General features: G+C 42.4%; 1 pseudogene; it reads right to left on the bottom strand.

The window, feature by feature from the left end:
- Positions 1–6,786: 6,786 nt before the first annotated feature.
- On the bottom strand, positions 6,787–9,070 carry LOC102441171 (annotated as a pseudogene).
- Between the last annotated feature and the right edge of the window lie 15,250 nt (positions 9,071–24,320).

Raw genomic sequence — 24,320 nt, 5'->3', positions numbered from 1 at the left:
CAGAACTCTTGTCGTGTAACGACTCCATCTAAACCACTGCGCCTGGGGACTTGGCCAAGCTCCACTGTGGCTTCCAGCAGCTTAAGGGCGTCCCTGGGAGGATCCCAGCAACAACACCCGCCCACACCCTCCGCACCCCACCCCCGCTTTAAATGCCAGCCTCAACAATCTCAGCACACCTGGCGATTGGCAGGGAGGCCCAGGACCCCTTTCTGTAGAAGGCTTGCTATTATAAGTCCTTTCTCTGCCCTTGGTGCTGCAAATCGGCCACCCAGAACTGTTTCTCAAGGACCTGGGAGCCCCTGTCTTTGAAAAGCAAACATCCAGGGGGATATGGCTCTGTACTACCTCCCAGCCCCGGGTGGAAGGATAAGGGGCCAACTTAAGGGGCACCTTTCTTCCACTTGCACAACTGCCTCCTGCTTTAAAAATAAAAATTTGTTTCTCCACCAATAAGCGCCAATTAACAAACCCAGACGGCCTTATTGCATAGGTCATCCACCCACCCCTATAACACCCCTCAACACCCCTCAGTGCCTTTCCCTTGGCACACTCCACTCTTCAACATGTCTCCAGCCTTCTGTTTCAAGGAAGTAGAATTCAGTTCATGCAGTGGTATTACTGAATTAAATGTGTCTTTACAGTTTTTTTTTAATATATTTTATTGATTTTTCACAGAGAGGAAAGGAGAGGGACAGAGAGTTAGAAATATCGATGAGAGAGAAACATCGATCAGCTGCCTCCTGCACATCCCCCACCAGGGATGGGCCTGCAACCAAGGTACATGCCCTTGGCCAGAATCGAACCTGGGACCTTTCAGTCCGCAGGCCGATGCTCTATCCACTGAGCCAAACCAGTTAGGGCTACAGTTTTACCTTTGATAGTTCTTTTGGATAGTGAAGTATTATTATTAAAATGTACTTGCTTTTGGCTTGACCAACTGGAAGTAAGTCCTGCAGTCAGTGCTGGGTTGCCATGGGGCCCCAGCACTGACTGCTGGGGCTGCAGGCGGTGACCGAGCACCCACTGCTGAGGGGACTGCAAATCAGGCCTGGAGAGAGGCCCGAAGAGAGAAGCAGGGTCTGATCAGTAGCCTCTGTGGCAGCTGTTGATCAGCACTTGCCTCCATTTCTCTCCAGGCTTCCACCCAGGCTGCTGATCAGCCCCGCCTTTCTGATCAGGCCCCGTTGATAGGCCCAGAGATGCTGACTGGCATAGAAACCAACCAATCAGAACCAAATCTGGGTCAACTGTGAGGAGCCAATGGCTGCCTAGGAGGCGGAACTTTTGATGCTGACTGGCATAGAAACCGACCAATCAGAACCAAATTGGCCAGCAGAGGGGTGAGCAGTTGGGGGGGCAAGATCAGGCTGGCAGGGGAGGGCAATTGGGGGTGAGATCAGGCCAGCAGGGGAGGGCAGTTGGGGGTGACCAGGCTGGCAGGGGAGGGCAGTTGGGGGTGATTAGGCTGGCAGGAGAGCAGTTAGGTGTTAATCACGCCAGTAGGGGAGCGGTTAAGGGGGGATCAGGCTGGCAGGCAGAAGCAGTAGGGGCAATCAGGCAGGCAGGCAGGCAAGCAGTTAGGAGCCAGCAGTCCTAGATTGTGAGAGGGATGTCCGACTGCCAGCAGTTGGTCCTGCGGGGTCCCAGATTGAGAGGGTGCAGGCTGGGTGAGGGACACACACCCCCCCCCCCCCCTGCACGAATTTCATGCACCGGGCCTCTAGTGTACGTGTGTGTGTGTGTGTGTGTGTGTGTGTGTGTGTGTGTGTGTGTGTTGGACTTGCTTTTTAAAAAAAAGCTGGATTTAGCTTTCTCTGGTCAGATAGGGTTGATGTCAATGTTGTCAACAACCATCAACCTCTGCTTAAGATGGAAAGGTATTAGGTAGGGTTCTGTTTAAAAGGTTCAGCTCATTTCACCCTGGCCATTATGGCTCAGTTGGTTGAATGTCCTCCCATGCACCAAAAGGTCACCTGTTCAATTCCCAGTCAGTATAGGGGGTGTCTTTCCCTCCCTATATCTCTCTAAAATCAATAAAAACATATTTAAAAAAAATAAAAGGTTCAGCTCATTTTAAAGTCTGCTGACATTAGGGAGGAGAGAGGTAAGGCAGTGAGTTACAAAACATCTGTTCAAAGAATGGGAAAAACAGAAAGGAGTTATGGGAACTTCTCTGAACCCTAGTCTTCTAACTCGACATTCCTTAAGGGAGGTTGGAGTGGAGTTAGTTTAAAGACCCACACAACTATGCAAACAAAACCAAGTCCATGGCACAGGCCTGCAACACTATTAGTTCAGACAGCTGGGTCTCCTGCATTCCCCCCCTCACAGACTGTACTCCCAGGTCTGCTAGAACTTACCCAGTGAGTATGTGCTGCAGTCCACTCTTGGGCAGAACCAAAATGCCATCTCAAAATATTTACTGTTTTATATAAGCTGTCCATTTACTCACATCCCAAATTAAATGGGTGTCATCAGAACTTAAGTGATGGCTTTTGTTTTTTATTTGTTTTTAATTTATTTTTTATTTAGAAGCCACATACCAACTTTAAAAAGGGTATCATAATAGTTGGTGAGACAAGCAAAAACTGCTGAGAAATACATATTTTTAAATAGGAAAGCAGTGTATGTGATTACTGGAATTGATAGGTATGCTAAAAATAAGAGTAAGAATTCCAACTGTCCCCCCCCCCTTTTTCCATTTATTTCATTACTAGAGGCCCGGTGCATGAATTCGTGCATGAGTGGGGTCCAGCCAGCCTTGCCCCAGATCGGGGGTGGGGGGGCCAGGGGCGGGGCTGGCGCGGGTGGGGGGAGCTGTGGGCTGTTGGCCAGCCAGTCCCACCCCCTGGTCAAACTCCCGGTTGAGGGGACAATTTGCATATTAGCCTTTTATTATATAGGATACAACAACTATTAGTATTTACTGATTACTTACTATTTACCAAGCACTGTCCTGCGTGCCAGGAATGCAGTTGTGAACAAGATGGATAAGGTCCTGCTCTCTTGAAGCTTTCTAGGGGAGGGGCATCAACTATAAATATTCTAGGAATTGTAGATTAGGAGAAGTGCTATGAAAGAGACAGACAACTTTCTGTGGAAAAAAATGACAAGCAGCAGTGACTACTTGGGATTATAGGGGAGGGGTGTCAGAGAAGGCTTTTCTGAGGAGATCACATTTGAGAGATACCTAAAGACATGATGTTGCCAGCCATTGGAAAAGCTGTGGAAAGAGCATTCCAGGCAGAAGGGACTCTACTTGCAACATCTCTGTGGTTGGAAGGACTTGGCCATAATCAAGGAATGGGAAAGACAATGTGCTAAAGCACAGTAGAAAGCTGGGGGGCACGATCTGTGATGAAGCATGGCAGACACAATTCACTGCTTCCCCATCCCATTTACCCATTCTCCCTTCTTCTCTGTCCTGTGTAGAATGTGTCCAGTGAAAAAATCATCTCCCTGTGCTCCCTGCAGCTAAAGGGGCCGTATGACCCTCCCTGACCATCCTGAATGGAAGGTGAAGCCTACTGTGTGGGTCTCTAGAAAGGCTATTATTTTCCCGGTGAAAAGAGACTGGCTCATTTGCTCTCCCTCCTTTATTCCTGCTGGAAATGAGGGCACAATTCCTAGAGAAGGAGCAGCCATATTGAGACCATGAAGACCAGCCACACACATGGATGGCAGAATAGAGTGCAAGAAGGAGCCTGGAATCTTTTATGGCTTCTGGGCTAATGAGGGGTGGGGAAGAGAGCCCCTATTTGGCTACACTACTATGGTTGGGTTTATTTTATGTAAAAATTTTGACACAAGAGCCAAATCATTTAAGGTCTTCAAGGCCATGGCAAGGAATTGGGAGTTTATCCCAAGTGCAATGAAAAGCCATTAAACCTCCACCAAACTTTATTCCTCACAACATAGAGAGGTAGATACTCTAAAGTTAGAACTGGATAAACAGCAACAACAGGCCAGAGGTTGGAATGAAAAGTCAGGTTAACTAGCTTCTGACTACTCCACTACTGCCATCTCTCACTTCTTTCCCACAACCCTCTGGGTCAGAAGTAACCAGCTCCCTTCTTTCTGTTCCCTTACAGCAAGGCTTTTAGTCTATGTTTTGTATTCTTTCAATCATAGGAGACTTCATACCTACCAGTTCTGTTTCTTAATAAGCGAATGCATATTGAAGCAAAATTAAAAACCCTGTTTCCCTTGACAAAGCCTAGCTTTCAAGATTAATCCTGTGCCAGAGACTCAGCATTCCCATTTGACAGTCACTTCTTTGTTCTAATTCATATCTGTTCTCCCCCTTGAAACACTGAAACTATTATGTCAAGGGATGGGGTGTCCCAGGGCAATAAGATACACAGAATATTAAAAAAAAACACATCTAAAAATATTTCAAAAGTATTATTCTCATCTTTTTTTTTTACTTTGACCATGTAACTTGGACACATTATTTACCTTCCCTGTGCCTGTTTCCTCACCTGTGAAATGAGGACATAGGGTACTCAACATCCTAGAGCTATGAGAATTAAAGAATGTAACTTTTGTTAAATGTCCAACAAAAGTTGTAACAATTATTCTTTACACCTATTACCACATTTCATCCCGAGGGCTCATGTAATTGTCCCTACTTTAGAGTGGAGGATACAGACTCCAGAAGTTAAATAACTTGCCCAAGAACACACAGCCTATCTAATAATTTGTAAAGTCAGGTGTGTGTATTTCCCAGGGCTGCTGTAACAAATTACCACAAACTTGGTAGTGGAAAACAAGAGGAATTTATTTTCTCACAGTTCTGGCGACCAGAAGCTTTAATTCAGTTTATGGTGCCAAATCAGGTTGTCATCAGGCACACACTCCTGGAGACTGTCCTTTGCTTGCCTGTCCCAGCTTCTGGTGGCCGCTGGCGGCCAGGGCTGTGACCACAGTGCTTTGCATCGCTCCCAGTAGTCACACTGCCTTCCCCGTTTCTGTTTGTGTCACTTCTCTCAGACTCTCTCTTATAAGGATACTTGTGATTTCATTTCATGATCTTCACATTATCTAGGACCTTAATTACATCTGCAAAGACACCTTTCTACGTTAGGTAACATGACAGGTACCAGGGTTTAGGACCTGATTTTCTTTGGGGTCATCATTCAGCCTACTTTATCAGGACTCAAATTTAAGTCTGTCTGACAATACCCTCAAATTCCTAACCAGACATTTGTTCGATAAATATTTTTTAAACACCTGATGCATGTAAGTACTGTGGTAGGTACTGCAGATACAATGATGAGCAAAACCAATCAAGAGCACTGCCCTCATGAATCTACCGCCTGGTTGGGGAGAAAAACATTGGTAGAATAATCACACAAATAAATGTCCAATTGTAACTGTGATCAATGTTATGAAGGGAGGTTTCTGATGCTCTGAGAATTATGAAAGGGAGATGTGGTCAAGTTTGGGAAAGCTCCATTAAAAAGTAAGGCTTGAGATCTGAAGGAAGATGAGGAGCCCATTAGACATAAATGGAGAGAAATATAAAAACCCTTATGCAGTCCTTCTAGCAGGATATCTGGCACATATAAGTGCTCAGTAAATCAAGTTCTCTCTTCCCTACCTGCTCCCTTCCTTAGGGAATCTACTATGCTAGTGAAGCTACAGGGCTATTCCAAGAGATACAGAAATACCACAGTGAGACCTCTGCACAGGTTTCCCCAAAAGTCTTCCCAACCACACTCTATGCAATAGTCCATGCAATAACTGTCCTCACAAGCTATAGTGCAGCTCTAGCTACATAATAAATATATCTGTAGTGTAGCTTGCATCAGCAAGGCAGGAAACAAGAATCAAATGTAGTCTTTTTTACAAAGAGCCAAGCAAGTTCTCAATGTAATCATCGTTACAGGGTGGGACTGCATGTGATCAGGACATTCAAAAAGCCCAAAAATAAAAGCATTCTCTAATGGGACATTTATTTAAAAAAAAGAAGGCCTTCTTGACTCTTGGGTTTTTAATTAGACAAGAAAGTTGTTCAAGGAGACCTTTGCAAATGTTACTATGTGTTTCATGAAAGATAATTCAAATAATGTTCTTTTGTAGTTGAAAATAAGTGTTTCCCAAAGTTTTCATTGATATTCTGTTAGAGTTGTTATGTGGAAGAAACAAAATTTATTTAACGGCTAGTTAAAGAACAAAACACATTTTGTTTCCACATTTTATGCCAGAGATTTTTTTCCTATTTTTTTTTTTTTACTGGATTTAGCTTTTTATTTATTTATTTATTTTATTGATTTTACAGAGAGGAAGGGAGAGGGATAGAGAGTTGGAAACATCGATCAGCTGCCTCCTGCACACCTCCTACTGGGGATGTGCCTGCAACCAAGGTACATGCCCTTGACCGGAATCGAACCCAGGACCCTTCAGTCCGCAGGCCAACGCTCTATCCACTGAGCCAAACCAGGTAGGGCTGGATTTAGCCTTTTAATTTTAAATAACCAAACTTTGTAATTTTATACATAATCCAATGTAGTGCTAATATAATTAGCATTTCAGCTTGAAGAGCTGGTAATTAACAGGAATGGAAGCCTTAATGAACAGTCTTCAAACCATGAGACACAAATAAAAACAGACAAATATACAGTAGAACAAAAGCTGCAGACACCCTACTAACCGGGGGAAATATTTGAAGGCTTTACATTCTTTATTATCCATGATGGCTTTTGGAATTATGATTGTGTGACATATAGAACCTTTGACATTTTAGATATAGCCTTTATTTTATTTTATTTTTATCACAGTAAGTTAAAAATCCACCCTAAGTCTCGGTAAGACTTCACTGTCTTACATAAAGACTCTAGGAGTCTGCAGTGTGATAAAAGAGTAATGTGAAAATTTACTGGATTGCCCTAATTTCATACTTCCTTGTACACAATGAATCAATTTGGAAATCTATTCCAAGGGCTATATACACAAAAGTGTCAAGAATAAAATGTTCTCCACTCTTGCATAAAAATGTGTACAGTGTTGAGGAATGGAAAAGTTATCATTTTCCTGGGGCCCAGGCTTCCTGGAGCTCTGCTGCCTGAAGATGAAAGGCTCCTCTGGCTTTATTGCTCTTGGGATTAGTCATCCAGCCCTGGTGTTTCTCCTTGTTGGATCCTGGATGCTATTCTGATAGCTTCTTCCAGAGATGGCTGTTCTCCAAGCTGAACTGCAATCTGGGTACCATTGGATGTTGCCACTAAGGTCAGAGGTCTAGTTTCTGTGGTTACTAAGTGATGGCTGTGCTGCTGGTGCCCCATTTCTGACGATGCAGTGTGGAATGCTGCCAAGTCCTGAGCCTCAACTGCAACCTGCTGCCCTTCTGTACCCTCGGCAGTTACCATAGCAACAGAGTGTGTCCCTGCTGAGGAGATGACTGCATCATGAGCAGGGACTGTGATGAGCGTGCCATCCTGCGTTACCATTGTGATGGTATTGCCAATGGCTTGCATGTGAGCTTGAGATATGTTGACATGCTGAGTCCCATCCTGGGATATGAGTGTAACCTGTTGACTCAACCCAGACTGGGTTACCGTGGCTACTTGTGTAGACACAACATCATCCCCTTCTACACCTGTGACATATGTGATCTGGGGCCCTTTAAGAACATCTTCACCTTGACCTGGAGGAGGCTCAAAGGCGGCTTCCTGCTCCTCCTCGATTGGCTCTGTGTCGTTGTGGGCGGTCCGTTTGTGCATGGCCAGCGTGGAGATCTGCTTATATGTCTTCCCACGGTGTTTACCGTTGTAAGGTTTGGAATGAGTGTGAGCAACATGATGTTTATACAAACTAGAATATTCTGTAAACCTTTTATCACACCCAGGGACTGTACAAACATATGGCTTTTCCCCTGTGTGTATCCTCACATGGTTTTTATAATTGGTTGCACTGGCAAATGCCCTTCCACATCCTGGTTCTGTGCAGTAATAAGGTCTTTCTCCTGTGTGTGTCCTAATATGCACTTTTCTGATACTTGATGTTGTGAAAGACCGACCACAGCCTTCAAAGTGACATTTAAAGGGTCTTTTTCCTGTATGAGTTCTGATATGTTTCTGTAGATCTCCTGAAGTTTTAAAGGATTTAGTACAATGATCTTCTGAACACCGATATGGCTTTTCTCCTGTGTGAGTTCTGACATGACTTTTTAATCCATAACCTGTTGCAAATGCTTTCCCACAGCCAGGATGCTCACACTGATAAGGCCGGTCTCCCGTGTGTGACCTCTCATGAACCTTAAGATGATGAGCTGTTGTATATAATTTTCCACATCCACCATATTCACATCGAAACGCCTTCTCTCCACTCTGTTGAGATTTAGCAGTTAGTCTTGCTGCATGTCCTTGTAAGACAGTCTGCATTTTTTTCTCTTGCTCATTTTCTCCAATCATTCCAGTACCTGTTATACTTTCACTTCCCTCAATGGATACCTTTGCATACTGTTCCAAAGCACTGATGGTTTCAGGATCAATCGTGGCATCCCCAGTATGCAGACCTGCCACTGTACCATCAGCCTGAATTGGTAGGATGGTATCAGACTGTGGGACTTGCACTGCTTGGTGGATGTAAGCCGTGGTGCCATCTTCCAGCTGAACTGCCTGTAATGCGCTCTGGTCACAACTATCTTTGGAGGTATGGTGAATAAAGGCTGTAGTTTCATCTTCTAACTGCACGGCTTGGCCATCCTCTAGACGTAAACTGTCCCAACTTTTAGGTATGGGTACATGTTGAACATAGGCAGCAGAACCGTCTTCCAACTGAATGACCTGGCCATCTATGAGTTTTCCATCTTTAGAATTGTGCTGTATATAAGTCGTAGAACCATCTGCAAGTGTTACTGCTTGTAAGCTTACACCTTCCATATTTTCTAAATTGTCAGCATCTGCCATAGTTACTGCCTCTGTCAGGCACAGGGTAACATGCTGAGCCTCCATTCCTCCTCCAGGAAACTCTGTCATTCCCTGAGAATCTCAATTTATTTGGGCTAACAACATTTTTTACCTCCGAGAAAATTTTCCAACAATTCCTTCGTCCGACCACCATGCACCAGGACAGGAAGAGCATGGGACTCTTAATCCCAGGGTCGTGGGTTCGAGCCCCACATTGGGTGCCAGATGTTGGGGTCCAACCCCAGCAGGTCCAGGGGTTCCCAAAGGTGTGGATGGAGTCGGCGAAGAAGGAATAACACGGAGACAGCGTTCAGTTGATCAGCATAGCCAGGTTCTCCAGCCAAGTTCTAGCCAGGTTCTCCAGCCAGGTTCTGTTCTTATTCTCCTATTACATCTGTATTTATACCAGTTGATTTTAATCCTATCCATTCTATTCCAAAGGTTAGGGCGTTTGTTATCTCCATTCCAAGGTCACTACTCTATTGTTCTGTTAAGCTACAAGGAAGTAACTGAAGGAGATTATCCTAAGTAAAGATTATGTAGCTTAAGCGTGATTGTTCATAGTTAAAGTGATTAACTACCCACCTGGCACTTAGTTAAGGGGTTTTATTCCCTTCCTTAGTCCTGTTAATCCCTAACTCCAGGGGGAAATCCCCACCTGGGGAAACAACCTTTCTCAGAGAGGTGACCTTGGTTAAAACACATAGTGCTAAGAAGGGGAGCAAACATGTTAAGAACAGTATGCCATATATGCCAGGTCCCTTGAAACATATGCTGTGCAGATGTTTCTTCCCTGCAGCGACTGTGTCAAGCAGCAAGGATGGACTGGCTTCCAGCAATCATAGGTTTTCCTTTAAAAAAATGCACAAGAATTTCTAAATACAGTGGCATTCCTAAAGGGCTTTCCTTTGGTACAAAAAAAAATTGATTTGAATATAATTGATTATTCATCTTTATGGATAGCTTGCTAAAGGGATTTGGCAGATTGCTAGCTCACACTGACTCAGCCCCTTGACCTGTACCACTGGTCAAATATAAATTAAATGGGCAAATTATAAATTAAACGAAGTTTAATTCTCTCTCTGAAGAGACCCTCTCCTCCCCTTTCAGAATCTGCATGCCCTTTTCAAATGTAAATCTCTTTAATGGCCAAGTCTCTAATTAGTCTCAACACAGGTTTTACTAGTAAAGTTTTGGTAGTCCACTGGACCCCAGCCATTGGAATATTTATTGAGATTGTGTGTGGAACATTCAAAAGCTTCTCGGAAAGCTGGAATTCTCTTTGTAGCTTTGGTCTAGGATTACTAGGAAACAATGTCCAAAGTGGGACATTAGTGTTTAATGAGGGGATAAATTAAAGTGCCATACTAGCACATGGAAGAAAATAAAACTCCTTAAGAGCTAGGAATATATGGATCATGTGGCAGGGTCACTATGAAAGCGTAGGGGAACTCCAGTTCATATTCTTTCCCTGAGCCCAAATCAGTCCCATGTGGACATTGTCTACCAGTTTTGGAGGAAGGCCCCAATATTCTTCCCTCTGAAGCAGCAGTTCCCAACCTGTGGGTCTCGACTCCTTCGGCAGTCGAACGACCCTTTCACAGGGGTCACCTAAGACCATCCTGCATATCAGATATTTACATGACGATTCATAACAGTAGCAACATTACAGTTATGAAGTAGCAACGAAAATAATTTTATGGTTGGGTCACAACATGAGGAGCTATATTTAAAGGGCCAGAAGGTTGAGAACCACTGTTCTGAAGGAAACCCCAGACAGGATTCCCCATTCATGCCATCAAGCTTTTCCTGTCCTGGTTAAAGGCATACTGAGGCAGAGACTAGGGTTCATTCATGAGACCCAAGACCCTGGCCATCTGTCCCCCTCCCTTCTCACTCCAGGAGATGTATGGGGACATCACATCCACAAGCACCCCACTCCACCCCCACCCCCGTTTCCATGTGCAGGCCTACTTGGGAAAATAGACAAATTGCTGGTAGTCACTCTGAGGAATCCACATTCAAATGGTGCACGGGTATATAGTTTTACTTTACCTGTAACACATTAAAATGTTACCATTAGATATTGAGCATTATTATGTGTTGGTCTCATGTCTGCAGATTTTTAAAAGGTAACAATAAATGGACTAAAAAATGTGACGTAGTAAACATTAATTGTAGCATCTAGGACCTAGATTCTAGGTGGTGGTGAAATTCTAGGTAAAGGTTGTGCTTTATACTTCCACACTAAGAAAGAGGGACAGTGCCCCTTTGGGGTTTGCAGGGGGCATATACATAACAACAGCTCCTTGGTTAATCAGAATGCCGCCAGTTTTGAGCGCTGTATGTCAGGTCCAGGCTATGCTCCGAGCTTGCCTATTTCTCGGTCCTTATCGCCCTGTAGATCTGTTGGGCAAGAGTTATCCATGGTGGATGAGGAAGTTGTGTGAAGTTCACAGAGCAAAACCCATAGGGCTCTGGAGCAGGACTGTGCCTTCCAAGGCAAAGAGCTCCTAGCTGTTTATCAGCTCCTGGCATGTTAATTGGCCCTTGTAAATACCAAGCTGCTAACCCTGGGAAGTCAACTGACTAGGTCAGTGGTCAGCAAACTCATTAGTCAACAGAGCCAAATATCAACAGTACAACGACTGAAATTTCTTCTGAGAGCCACATTTTTTAAACTTAAACTATATAGGTAGGTACATTGTTATTAACTTAATTAGGGTACTCCTAAGGCTTAGGAAGAGCCACACTCAAGGGGCCAAAGAGCCGCATGTGGCTCAAGAGCTGCAGTTTGCCTACCACGGGACTAGGTGACTCAAGGAAGCTGCATTAATATCATGCCATGAAGACAGCCTTTAACACACTCAGGGAACAATTTTCAAATGACCTTTCCAATGTTATTACATTAGTAAATCTTCTTTGGTTTGTTGTCTCTTACACATTTGTCCCAAAGAAATCGGGTTCCGTGTTTAGTTCCAACAGAAGACCCAGGTGTGCTGATGACAGAGGGATTAATGTGAACAGGGAGGCAAGCGGAGACCACATCATGGAGAGCTTTGTAGAAGGGGACAGGCATTTGGATTTTATTCTAAGTCCAATGAAAAGCCTGCGTGAGTTAATCAGGAGACTGATGATCTAATCTTCATTTTTCAAATAGCCCTCTGGCTCCTATGAAGAGGAGTTGAGAAATGGAGTGGTCCATTTCTCAGTGCTAAGAAGGGGTCCAGAATATGCCACTGTAGCATAAAAATTGTTTTTTTTTAAATATATTTTTATTGATTTCAGAGAGGAAGGGAGAGGGAGAGAGAGATAGAAACATCAATGATGATGTTGCAGAAGACCAAAGAAAAACCAAGCAACGCTTTTAGAGAAAAGAAGTTACACTGTTTAATGCGCAGGCGGACTCAGTGGAATAACTTCCCAAATCTGAGTAAAGTAACATGCAGGGGGCTTCTCTTCTATATCTTTCTGGGGTCTTTGTCCCTTGAATATGAATTATGCTTCAGGCCCTTTTCTTGGGGTTTGCAAGAAGGCCCCCAGGTGTTGGGGGTCTCCAGGCCATATCTTATGGTCTGGCCTGGCACCAGCGTTAATAACCCTCCCTCTGGGGCAGTGCACTGTTCACAGTTTTATGGCCTCTTTAACAGGTTCTGCGAGACCAGTTTCTGGGAAAGAGGTAGTGACTTAACTATAGGTTATCAAGAATGTACACTGGGCTTGCTGGCATGGATTCCGATTGCTAGCCCCTCCTCCCCCTCCCCAAATATCAGGGTTACATTGCAATTAGCCCTTTTTAGCCTTCTCAATGAGAGAGAATCATTGATTGGCTGACTCCTGCTCACCCCTACTGGGGTTCGAGCCTGCAACCCCGGGCATGTGCCCTTGACCAGAATCAAACCCGGTCTGCAGGCCAACACTCTATGCACTGAGCCAAACCAGCTAGGGCTATAGCATAAAAATTGTTAAGCTAAAGGCACTTGAGAATAAAAGGCCTTTTTAAAAATCCACACTTTATTCCCATTTTCTTAGATTTTTGGTTGTTGCTGTTTTGTTTGTTTGTTTTTACGATTCTTAGAGAGGGAGAGAGAAATATTAATGTGAGAAGGAAACATCTATCAGCTGCTTCCTGTATGCCCACTACAAGGGATCAAACCCGCAACTGGGCATATGCTCTGACCGGGTATTGAACTAGCAACCTGTCAGGGTGCACGGAAGGATGCCCAATGGAGCCACACAGGCCAGGGCACAAAAGGCTTTTTTAAAATATATATATATTTTATTGATTTTTTACAGAGAGGAAGGGAGAGGGATAGAGAGTTTGAAACATTGATCAGCTGCCTCCTGCACGGCCCCACTGGGGATGTGCTGGCAACCAAGGTACATGCCCTTGACCGGAATCAAACTTGGGACCATTCAGTCTGCAGGCCAATGCTCTATCCACTAAGGCTAAGCCAAACCAAAAAGGGCTTTTTAAATTAACTCCCTTATCTACTAAAAACCAGAGCCTCCTTCAAAACCCAGTAGTCATAAATCCTCTCACCTGGAGTTTTGGGAGTTTCACAACTAGGGAAGATTGTCACAGACATTGTCACAAAACCATCACATCCCCATGTATTTCCCTAGGGTCCCATTTGTTTCACCTAAAAGTCATTTGTTTACCCAGGAGTATCCTTCTGTCACACCCCTTTCCCTCTTAAAACGCTATTTCTACCCTCCTCTTTGAATCACATTTTTCTGTGGACTCCTGTCTTTTCTCTTGCTAGTCTGTGTGTGCGGTTGTTTTGTTTTGTTTGTTTATTTGCTTGTTTTTAGTCTGTTTAATTCACAGAATCTCATTACTCAACATAGCAGAAAAATGTTTCCTCCTGGATGGCTAGATAATTATTTAGTAAGAACGTCACAGAGCTGACCCCCAGGGCTCTGGAGGAGGCCCTGCTTTACAGGCAGAGAACTATTTGCAATTTAAAAATCAACTCCAACAGGAAGAGGAAGTAATTGCAAAAGTGAAGTTCTTCCAAACCCTGGAAGGGTAAGAGCTGTAGAAAGGGATGGGATTCAGCGCCTAGTAGGGGAGTTTCCCTGACGATGACACAGGAGCAGGGACCTCCTTCAGAGGAACGGAGAGGAGGCAGAAGCCTGGGATCAGGCGCAGAGAGTCTGACTGATCCGGTAGTTGGACAACGAGGACATTCCTTGTGATTGCTTCCGTGTTTCTCCGTTGAGATAGGTTCACCGGCTCAGAGGAAGGGTAGGAAAGGGAGCGTAGGCAGTGTGCAGAGAGGACAACGTGAGATGGGGTCTCTTCCCCAGAGTGGGAAAAGAAGCATCATAGGAAATTCCCTTCCAGGGAGTACTCCACACCCAGCTGAAATGTGTGCTCACAAATTCTCTCTGCATGGTTGAGGCTGTTGATTTATTTTGTGAAAAAAGAAAATTCAACTAAGTACATTTTAAAGATCTTAATTGGTTTTATTTAATGGTCGTGAATCGGGCAGCCTCCCATTTAGCAGATAGAAAAGAGGTCTGAGGAGCTGCACAAAATGAAAGACTTTTTAAGCAGAAGGGACTGGGACAAAGAAGTTATGCTACTGGCAAAAAGCAGACTGGTTGTGGCCAAGTCGCCTTCTTTGGGGTTAGGGGGCCTCTGTCAGGTAGATTACCTCGCTAGTGCTGACCAGGTGATCCAGGTTGACTGGGTTAAGATTCCATTTCTGGTAGAGGCTGAAACTGTGATTAAGTTAGGAGTTAAGTCTCTGTGGGGTTTAACATAATTGACTCAATTTGGGGCCTGTTATCTGTTTTTTTTAACAGATTTTTTTCCCCCAGAAGTACTCAGCTCCTTGGGGCAAGCATAGAGTAGAAAACAGCAGGGTTTAATAAGGGCTGGATCGCACTAAAGTCTAATAATAGGAGTGAGAACCAATAATTGATTACAATGAAGGCGCTTGGATCAAAGCTGAGTAAGGGGGTGGGGGAGGGGACTGAGTGGGGTAATCTGGAAGTGGATGAGCCGGCTGACTGAAGGACACCAGTCAAGTAGTTGCTGCAGTGGGTGCATTCAAGTGGGGAGTTGGCAGGAGAGGGCTGGTGGCAAGAGTGTGGGGGGATCTAGCTGAGATTGGGATGTGATGTAGTTACTATGTTTATCAAGATCATGAATACAACCCTGGGCATGGGTGGTAAATAGAACTGAATAAAAGACCAAACTATCATTTGTTGGCCTTAGTCTACTCTCTTCTCTGCATATTGGTCTCCAACATGTAACTGTTTGTAACTGTTGCACAATAGCAGTAGATTTGGTAGTTCTCAGAGGATGTTGAGTCAAGGTTTTTGAAAGAGCAGTGAACTCCTAAAGGTGAGCACTGGCAGGTAGTCGTTAAGGCACATTACATAGATTCTTAACATTCACACAGGAGAGATCATAAAACAAAGGGCCCTGGCAGCTCCAGGAAAAAGCCAAGGTGTACCCCTTCGCAGCTTGGAAGGCTGCGGAGAATAAAGGCGACAAAATGGAATAGTGTTGAGTGCTTTTGCTTACACTGAAGTAGACCGCTCAACAGTGGAAAAGAGGAATTGAATTAAGCAAATTCACTGTAATTCTCAGAGTTACAACCAAGGACAAATAACCCTGTATGCTCTTTTATTTACTTCCTCCACTTTCTATAGAGGGATATTTTCCTGTTAAATGAATCAAGGTTTGATGAATATTCACAGTAGCCTGAGGAGGAAAACAAGTTAGAACAAAACAAAGGAGGCAACTATAGGAAAGATTCTGAACCTCTTTCTCTCAGTACAAGGTATATGCTGAGTCACTGAGTTACAGAAAACGGTAGGCAAATTGGATTAAAATCAGCATTAAATTCTGGCGCAGGGTGTAAACGCCAACCTTTATCAAATCCTGGATTAGCCTGGCCAGCTTGGCCCCGAGGCTGAGCGTTGATCCATGAACCAGGAGGACACAATTCGATTCCAGGTCAAGGCACGTGCCCGGGGTTGCAGGCTCAATTCCCAGTGGGGGGTGTGCAGGAGGCAGCCAATCAATGATTCTCTGGCATTGGTATTTCTCTCTCTTTCCTCTCCCTTCCTCTCCAAAATCAACAAAACTTATTTTTTTTTTAAAAAAAAATCCTGGATTAAAAATTGTACAGTTTGCATAGTGTATATAAGTTCTTAGATAAGAAATCCAGATTCAAATTCAGGTCTCATTTATGAGGCAAAAAAGAAGTCCATATATCCAGACCAATTGCTTTAACATATATCTGGTTTGACAACTTTATCATCCCATTGATGAATTTGTTGATATACTTTCCTCAGAGCACAAACTTAGGCAATTTCCTTATAGCGTGTTTTCTTACTGGCCATCAGATTTATAGATCACTGTTTGCTGAAACTTTCCACTACTGTGGAAATTATTCTTTTTTTTTCTTTTTCTTTATTTTGTGTTTTCTTTTTTTGTTTTGTTTTATTATTGCTTAAAGTTGTGGAAATTATTCTTAAAAATTATTACCTTTTGTACATATTTGACCCTCCTTTCCTTGATTCAATCAACATAGTCTCATCACCTTTATACTATAGGGCACTGAATTAGATTTACTCTCCCAGGTTAATAAAAATGTACTATTTTTTTGAAAAGAATAAAATTTTGGTTATCTTCCCAGATACTATTCAAATGTTATTTGCTGCCCTACTATTAAGAAAATCATTTAAATATCATTCCTTAATCACTTACACTAACAAAAAATCACAATGAAAACGCTGAAGACTGAATGAAAGATATGCAGCTGCACTACCCTCAGCATTGGGTGTGATTGGAGAATAAGGAGATGAGTTTTAAACAAACCTGCCACGAAGTAAACACCTCTTTCAAACAGTTTCCCAGGGAGGAGGAGCACTGTACACACTAGAGTTATGGTATTCCTGTCACAAATGATGAACCTACTGGGACTCACTGGGCCTTAAGTAACTGACTCTCAACTGAGGGTTAAAATATGGCCCAGAAGGCAAAACAGAGGCCTGGGTGACCAGGATCTCCAGGATAATGTGTGATATCTGGGTGTGAGGGGAGAGTGGGGTTGAAGCATATTAAACATCAACATGGTTAATTATATATAATACTAGAGGCCCGGTGCATGGATTTGTGCACATTTAAAGGAAATTAATTAGAAGGTGGCCAGTGGGGCAGGACTGGGTGAGACGGGCCGGACACGCCCTTGAGCCAACCTCCCACGGTCCCTCCCTGGCTTCTGCGGGGTGAGCAGGGTCCCTCTGGCAGGTGGGGTCCCTCAGCCTGGTCTGGAGGGATTGGCCCAAAACCTGCTCTCCAACATCCCCGAAGGGTCCCGGAGTGCAAGAGGGCACTCTGCAAAGTTACTGTCACTCGGCAGCTCCTGTGTTTTGTGTCTGCCCCCTGGTAGTCAGTGCGTGTCATACCTACCTTCCAGTCAGCGAGTGGCCGGTCGGCCAGTCACTTAGCCTTTTATATATACAGGTAAACTCCCAAAGACATAGTTTAACATTAATTAATTGAAGCATAAAGTTTAAAAACTATTTTTTAAATCTAAGTGTCCCCAAGCTAAAAATATAAAACCAAACAAAACACCTCGAAACGAATATTTAGTTCTTTGTCCTAGGCCTTGACTGGTATGTGCAGGGTCAGAAAGCCCAGGCCAGTTTGACTTCAAATGCCATATGTATTTCACTCAAACATGCCAGGCACATCCTACCGCAGGGCCTTTGCACTTGCACAAATGTGTGACTTGCAGTGTAAAACATATTTACTTCTATGGATCCTGAAATGAAATATTTTAAAGACAGTACATTACATCAAGCTGCCTCCACTTCTCTTCTCTCTCATACTTGAGGCCTCCTAAACCCAGGAACAAAAGTAAGCTTTTTATATAGTTACATAATGAAATTAACCTTTTGATAAAGTAGTAGTTTTTTTAACTAGATGACTTTGCTTTTCCATATTTTTTCATAGCTCAGATGTTGCTTTGGCTATATTTCGTTATTACACATTTTAGAGTTTGTGCAAAAATATGAGTGGAAAATAAGTTGTTGGAATGGCATTTTCCTTAGTCTTTAAGAAGATAGAGTTTAGTTAGAGCTTGCGGTTGTGAGAGAACTTAAGGTATTAATGTGCAACAGGAAGTTGGATGAAAGGTATAAAGTTCAGGAGAAAGGTCAAGTCCAGAGCAGTACATCCCTGAGTCACTGTGCTACAGATCAAATATTTGTGTGTTCCCACATTCATAGGTTGACACTCGATCTCCAGTGTGATGGTATTTGGAGTTGGAGCCTTTGAAAGGTGATTAGATCATGAGAGCAGAGTCCTCCTGAACGGGATTAGTGACCTTACAAAACAGCTCCCTCAGCCCCCCTGACATGTGAGGACACAGAGAGAAGACAGCCATCTCTGAACCAGGAGGCAGGTTCTCACCAGGTACAAAATCTGCTGGCACCTTGATCTTAGACGTACCAGCCTCCAGAACTGTGAGAAATACATTTCTGTTGTTTATAAGCCTCCCAGTATTCTGTTACAACAACCTGAACAGACTAAGACACAATCACAGAGAGGTGGAAACTGAAGTTATGGGCTTGAGCTAAATGTCTAGAGCAGTGGTTCTCAACCTTCTGACCCTTTAAATATGGTTCCTCATGTTGTGACCCAACCATAAAATTATTTTCGTTGCTACTTCATAACTGTAATGTTGCTACTGTTATGAATCGTCATGTAAATATCTGATATGCAGGATGGTCTTAGGCAACCCCTGTGAAAGGGTCGTTCGACCGCCAAAGGGGTCGCGACCCACAGGTTGAGAACCACTGGTCTAGAGAAAAGAGTGTTTGACTGATTCTTCAGATTCAATATTATGTCCCCTGGCCACCCTAAATAAAGAAGGCATCCCTCCAACCTCCCTGTTACTCTCTTGATTCTTTCATATAATTTTTATAATAGCAAATTTGTAATTATATTTTCATATGAATTATTACTTCATTTTCTACATTGTCCACTAGGATAAGAGATTCGAAAGGACAGATAGTGAGTGTCTAAGTGTTTTCTGTATATTAATAAATTTATCCTCACAGCAATCCTAAAAGTTTGATTTTATTCTTATCTGTATTGTGTAGGTGAGGAAAATGAGGTACAGAGGGATTGACTAACTTGTCCAAGTCATGAAGCTAGTCACAATAGAGCCAGAATTCCAACCCTAGAAATGTGGCTCCAAAATCAGTGCTCTTAACCTCTGCTACAGTGTCGCTCCGCCCTCCTAAGCCCAGAACCTATCTCAGTCATGGCAAAGGGCAGTGTGTAGTAATATGTTACATGAACGAAGGATTCAATCATGTTACCCTACTGCTTAAAATGTATCAATATTTCTGAAGGAGTTAGAAATAGAGAAGGAGTCTTCAGAAAGAGAAGTATGTACCTGGCACAGAGAAGATCCTCAAAAATAGTAGTTGCACTGATTTGAAACAGCCGAGTACAATATCGAAAAGGAAATAACTAAAACATCCAGGTAAAATTATATTTAAAATCTATTGGCTAATAGTGTCAATAGATTCATGGGCAGTACAATAAATGAAACTTAGTTTCCTTTAAATGCTTCTGAAACAAACAAAACAAAAGGATTTGGGTTAATTTAAAGTTAATTAAAATAGTGGCTTTCAAAATGTTTGCCTGAGACTCTTGGTCACACATGCACAGTTTACCATGTATCAAGTTCTATTAAGAGCATTTTATAAATATTACTAGAGGCCTGTTGCACGAAGAGATTTTCCTCCGGCACCTGGGGCCTAGGCCTTCGCTCTGACCAGGCTCCAGCCGGGGCTGGCCCTGGGGCCGTGAGGCCTCGCTGCTCCAGCCAGAGCCGGCCCCGGGGCTGTCAGGCTTTGCTCCACCGCTTGGAGCCTACGTATGCAAATTAACCTCCCTCTTTGTTAGTTTAATTTGCATACTCTCCTGATTGGCTGGTTAGTGTAGCGAAGGTATAGTCAATTTACATGTTTGTCTATTATTAGGTAAGATTTCTTCACAATATTTCTTCACAATATTCACTTAATCTTCACAATAATCACAATTAGACAATAAATCAGCTTCCCTCTTACAGACAAGGAAACTAAAATGAAATAATTATGTAACTTGCACAAGGTCACAGACAGTATTTGGTGAGCAAGGGTTCAACATCAGGTAATCTGGCTCCAATCTATTCTCTTAGCACTTTGCTCTGTTGCCTCTCAAGTAACTAGTATAAACAGGTGCACATACACACAAACATTCACAGAGACACACATTCCTCCACCCCATCTACCTCTATGAAACTGATATAAAAGTTTCACCAGAATACTTACCCAGAACTATACCATATGGTATTTTCTTTATATTATGTATTTTTTAATACTGGTATGACCCTCTAAATTGATTTCACAACAAAATCAATTCCTTGACCCATTAATTGGTAATGAAGCACAATTTTTAAAAACTCCAGATTGGAATATCAATACACTTTCTTTCCCAATTGGGTGGGAGTTCCTTCAGTCTGCTTAGTTGTTGATGAAGCAAGTCAACTTGATATTGAATGGTTTTAAAAGAGTTTAATGATCTTAAAATAGAATGCAATATTTGAAAATGAAGATTTCTTACATGGAACAACACAATTTTTTCCCCTAGTTGGATTTAGGAGAGAATTGAAATGCCCCTCCCAATGCCCTACCCTGCCTATTAGAATCCTACACACCCTCTACACACAACTCAAATCCAATCTTCCAGTAAACCATTCCTAAGTCCCTTATGTGCCCATAGCACTTTTTTCTTTCAGTTTCTATTCAAATATGTGTTTGTTTCTCCTGGGTAATGTATTGGTCTGTGCTCTCTTAGACTGCAGAATCTTAAGGAAATAGAGGTCTTTTTCTCTATAGTCGTGCAGTGCATAAAATTCTGGTCTATGACGGACTGAATATAAAATGCTGGCCTCAAAAGATTCTAATGGAGCTGAATGCCTATCATCTAGTGACATTGTAGTTGTTTCTTTTTGTTGTTTTATTGTGGTAAAATACGCATAACAGAAAATGTCCTCAGAGCTGTCTTAAATGTTGTAGGACCAACGCATTACTCTCGTGTTTGTGGTGATGCTGGTATAAACACAACTACATAATACTTGATAATGATAATAAATGATAATAAATGGCCATATTACTGATTTATATACGTACTGTTCTATACTTTCTATTGTTATTTTTGGTGTGTATTCGTTCTACTTATTCAATGTTCGTTCTACTTATTCAATGTGTATTCTTTCCACTAATTCAATGTGTATTCTTTCTACTTATGAAATGTTTGCTGTAACAGTGTGCTGTGTTGCTCTGGCAGCAGTCTCATGTTTACAGTCTCGTGATTGCATCATTTTCTGTCGTACTTGATTTCATCTCACATTGTGTTGTACAAGCACATACTGTACAGGCTTGTAGCCTAGGAGCAATAGGCTATATGATGTAGTGTAGGAGTACAGTAGGTTTGGGTAAGTGCATGCCATGAAGTTCGCACAGTGGTGAAATCGCATAACAATGTTGTTAAGTGTCAGAAAACTATGCTTCATATCCCTCATGGTGCCTTGCACACAGAATGTGTAGTAACATTTGTTGAACTGAATTAAGTAGAATTGATAGTAATCCCTCAATAGTATTTTAGTAGTAAGAGTTTCTTAAGGGAATAAAGAAAAGGAAGAATTCAGAAAAGAAAAAGAATTCCTTTCAGCCTTTCTGCAGTATAATAATGGCATTTTCTTTGATTCTTTTGTTTTAGAAAAGGGCCATTTTTATGGATAAGTTTTAATGTTTATGTTTAAATCAAAAAACAATTCAAAAATTTAACCAAGAAATTATGTAAAATTCTTTGTTTTTCAATAAATGAATTACTGAATTAAGAAATGAACCTATGACCTGAGATTTCTAAATGGATCTTCACCTACTTTCAAAAATGACAGTTTGTGCATTTTATGTTGCAGTGTAGTTTGTAATAAGGACCTTTGCTTCATTTCCCATAGCCTGCAAAATGAGAAAATGTGGGATAAAGCAGATTATGAGAGAAAATAACAGTGGAGAGCTTAATTGTATCTTTGTTCAATTCTAAATAGAGAAAGTGGGAACGTCTGAGTTTAGGCCCCTTAAATAACAATCTTATAACAGCTGAAAAATCTTCCAAAAAAAACAGGGGCCATGGCACAGAATAACTTTGTTGGAACAACTTTTTGCAGCATTAGTTACCTCCAGATTTGCCTCTTAGATGAGAAAGCCAGTCTTTGATTTTTTAAAATATATTTTTATTGATTTCAGAGAGGAAGAGAGAGGGAGAGATAGATAGAAACATCAATGATGAGAGAGAATCATTGATCAGCTGCCTCCGGCACCCCCCACACTGGGGATTGAGCCTGCAACCCGGGCATGTGCCTTGACTAGGAATCAAACCATGACCTCCTGGTTCATAGGTCGACACTCAACAACGGAACCACACCAGCCAAGCCAGTCTTTGATTTTTTTTGAAAATTCATATACTTTCAATGGACCGGCATTTTTTTTTAATACTTGATAAAGACTAACTCTTTTAATCCTCTTGACAATCCTACAGGGTACTTAGTGATATTTTATAGATAAGGAAACTGAGGCACAAGGAATATAAATGACCTGTCCAAACTCACACATCTAGAATGTAACAGAGCTGGAACTCCACCCTAACTGCAGAGCGTTTGCTCTGACACGATGCTGCCGTGTGATGAACAGTTTCGAGATGGCAGTGATTTCCTCTGGTCCAGCCCAATGAGCAGCATCACGCTGAGGAAGGCTACTGTCGTTAGTCCTAAGAATATGAATGCTATTTGTTGACTCAGCTTTCAGAGTCAACCAATAGACCAAGCACAGGAGATGTTACAGTTACAAAATGGGAAGTACATATTATCAGTCCTGGCATTGTGAAAGTAAATGTGCAGAAAATGGGAGCTGGGAGGTAGAAATGGACAGCTGAGGAAAAGAACAGGGCATACCCTCCTCTTATAAAATCGAGGCCGCCCTAGCCAGTTTGGCTCAGTGGATAGAGTGTCAGCCTGCAGACTGAAGAGTCATGGGTTTGATTCCAGTCAAGGGCACATGCCTGGGTTGCGGGCTCCGTCCCTCATAGGGGGTGTGCAGGAGGCAGCCGATCAATGATTCTCTCTCATCATTGATGTTTCTATCTCCCTCTCCCTTCCTCTCTGAAATCAATAAAGATATATTTTAAATAAATAAATAAATAAATAAATAAATAAAATTGAAGCCAATAATTTCAGCAGGTAGTTGCTGGAATAAGACAAAAAAAAGTGTAAACGTTTAAAATATAACCTTATAAAAGTAGCAAAGATAATGACATAATTATATTGGGAATATATGGGGTGTCCCAAAAAATGTATACACTCTTTGAATAATTATTAATTCCAATGGGTTAAATCTGAAAGGCAACATCAATTGTGAGCTATCAGCTGTTAAAGTGTGTACAACCTGTATACATTTTTTGAGACACCCTGTATGTAGAGGGAAGAGGGAATTAGGGAAAGAGTAAGCTACAACCTCAGCTGATTGATATTGATTAACCAGGACATGGCATTGAAAGCCTTTATTAGAGGCTTTTAAGTCACCTCTGTAATAGACAGCTAAATGGACTAAAAGTCGTTGATCTGAGGAGCCAGACAAAAGTCAGACTGTGCGTTTTTAATATCTGCCCTGCTGAATCGTGTTTAAACCAGATATACTCACTACTTTGAATTCATAGATTCATTACTTGGAAAAAAGAAAAGCCAGATGTGGCTGGACAAGCTAACATCTAACTCCCTCCAGCTCTCAAATCCAGACCTCAGAGCCAAGTGTGGAGGCTTCTATCCCCGGGTGACAGGAGAGCTCTTTGAAGTTCCTCCTTCAGCTATCACTTCTGGATGTGCTTCCTCAGCGTTTTCTAGAGCAATGGGGAGAAGAATGGCTGTGCAATTGCTAAGTAGGGTGGCCTTTTGTCCTGAATCCACTAGGATTCTATAGAGCCACAGCCTTACAGAAGACCAGTTCAGCTATGGTAACAGCTACCATTCATCAGGTACATCTGTATGTAAGATGTCATGCTCTGTGCTGTTTAAATATCTCACTTACTAAACCAAGCTGTTACTTTTTGTTTGGTTGGGTTTTTTTGTTTTGTTTTTTTAGCATTTTTTAGCAGTATTTTTATTTATTTTTGTTTTGTTTAAAGTATTACATATAGTATTACATATATGTCCTTTTCCCCCATTGACCTCCCCCCACCCACCCCCTCCTCCCCCGCACATGCCCTCACCTCCCTAGTATCTGTATCTGTGTCTATTGGTTTGCTTATATGCATGTATACAAGTC

The sequence above is a fragment of the Myotis lucifugus genome, unplaced genomic scaffold (assembly GCF_000147115.1).
Source record: "Myotis lucifugus unplaced genomic scaffold, Myoluc2.0 scaffold_12, whole genome shotgun sequence".
Lineage (NCBI taxonomy): Eukaryota > Metazoa > Chordata > Mammalia > Chiroptera > Vespertilionidae > Myotis > Myotis lucifugus.
The sequence above is the reverse complement of the archived record's forward strand: the minus strand, read 5'-3'. Positions and strand labels throughout refer to the sequence as shown.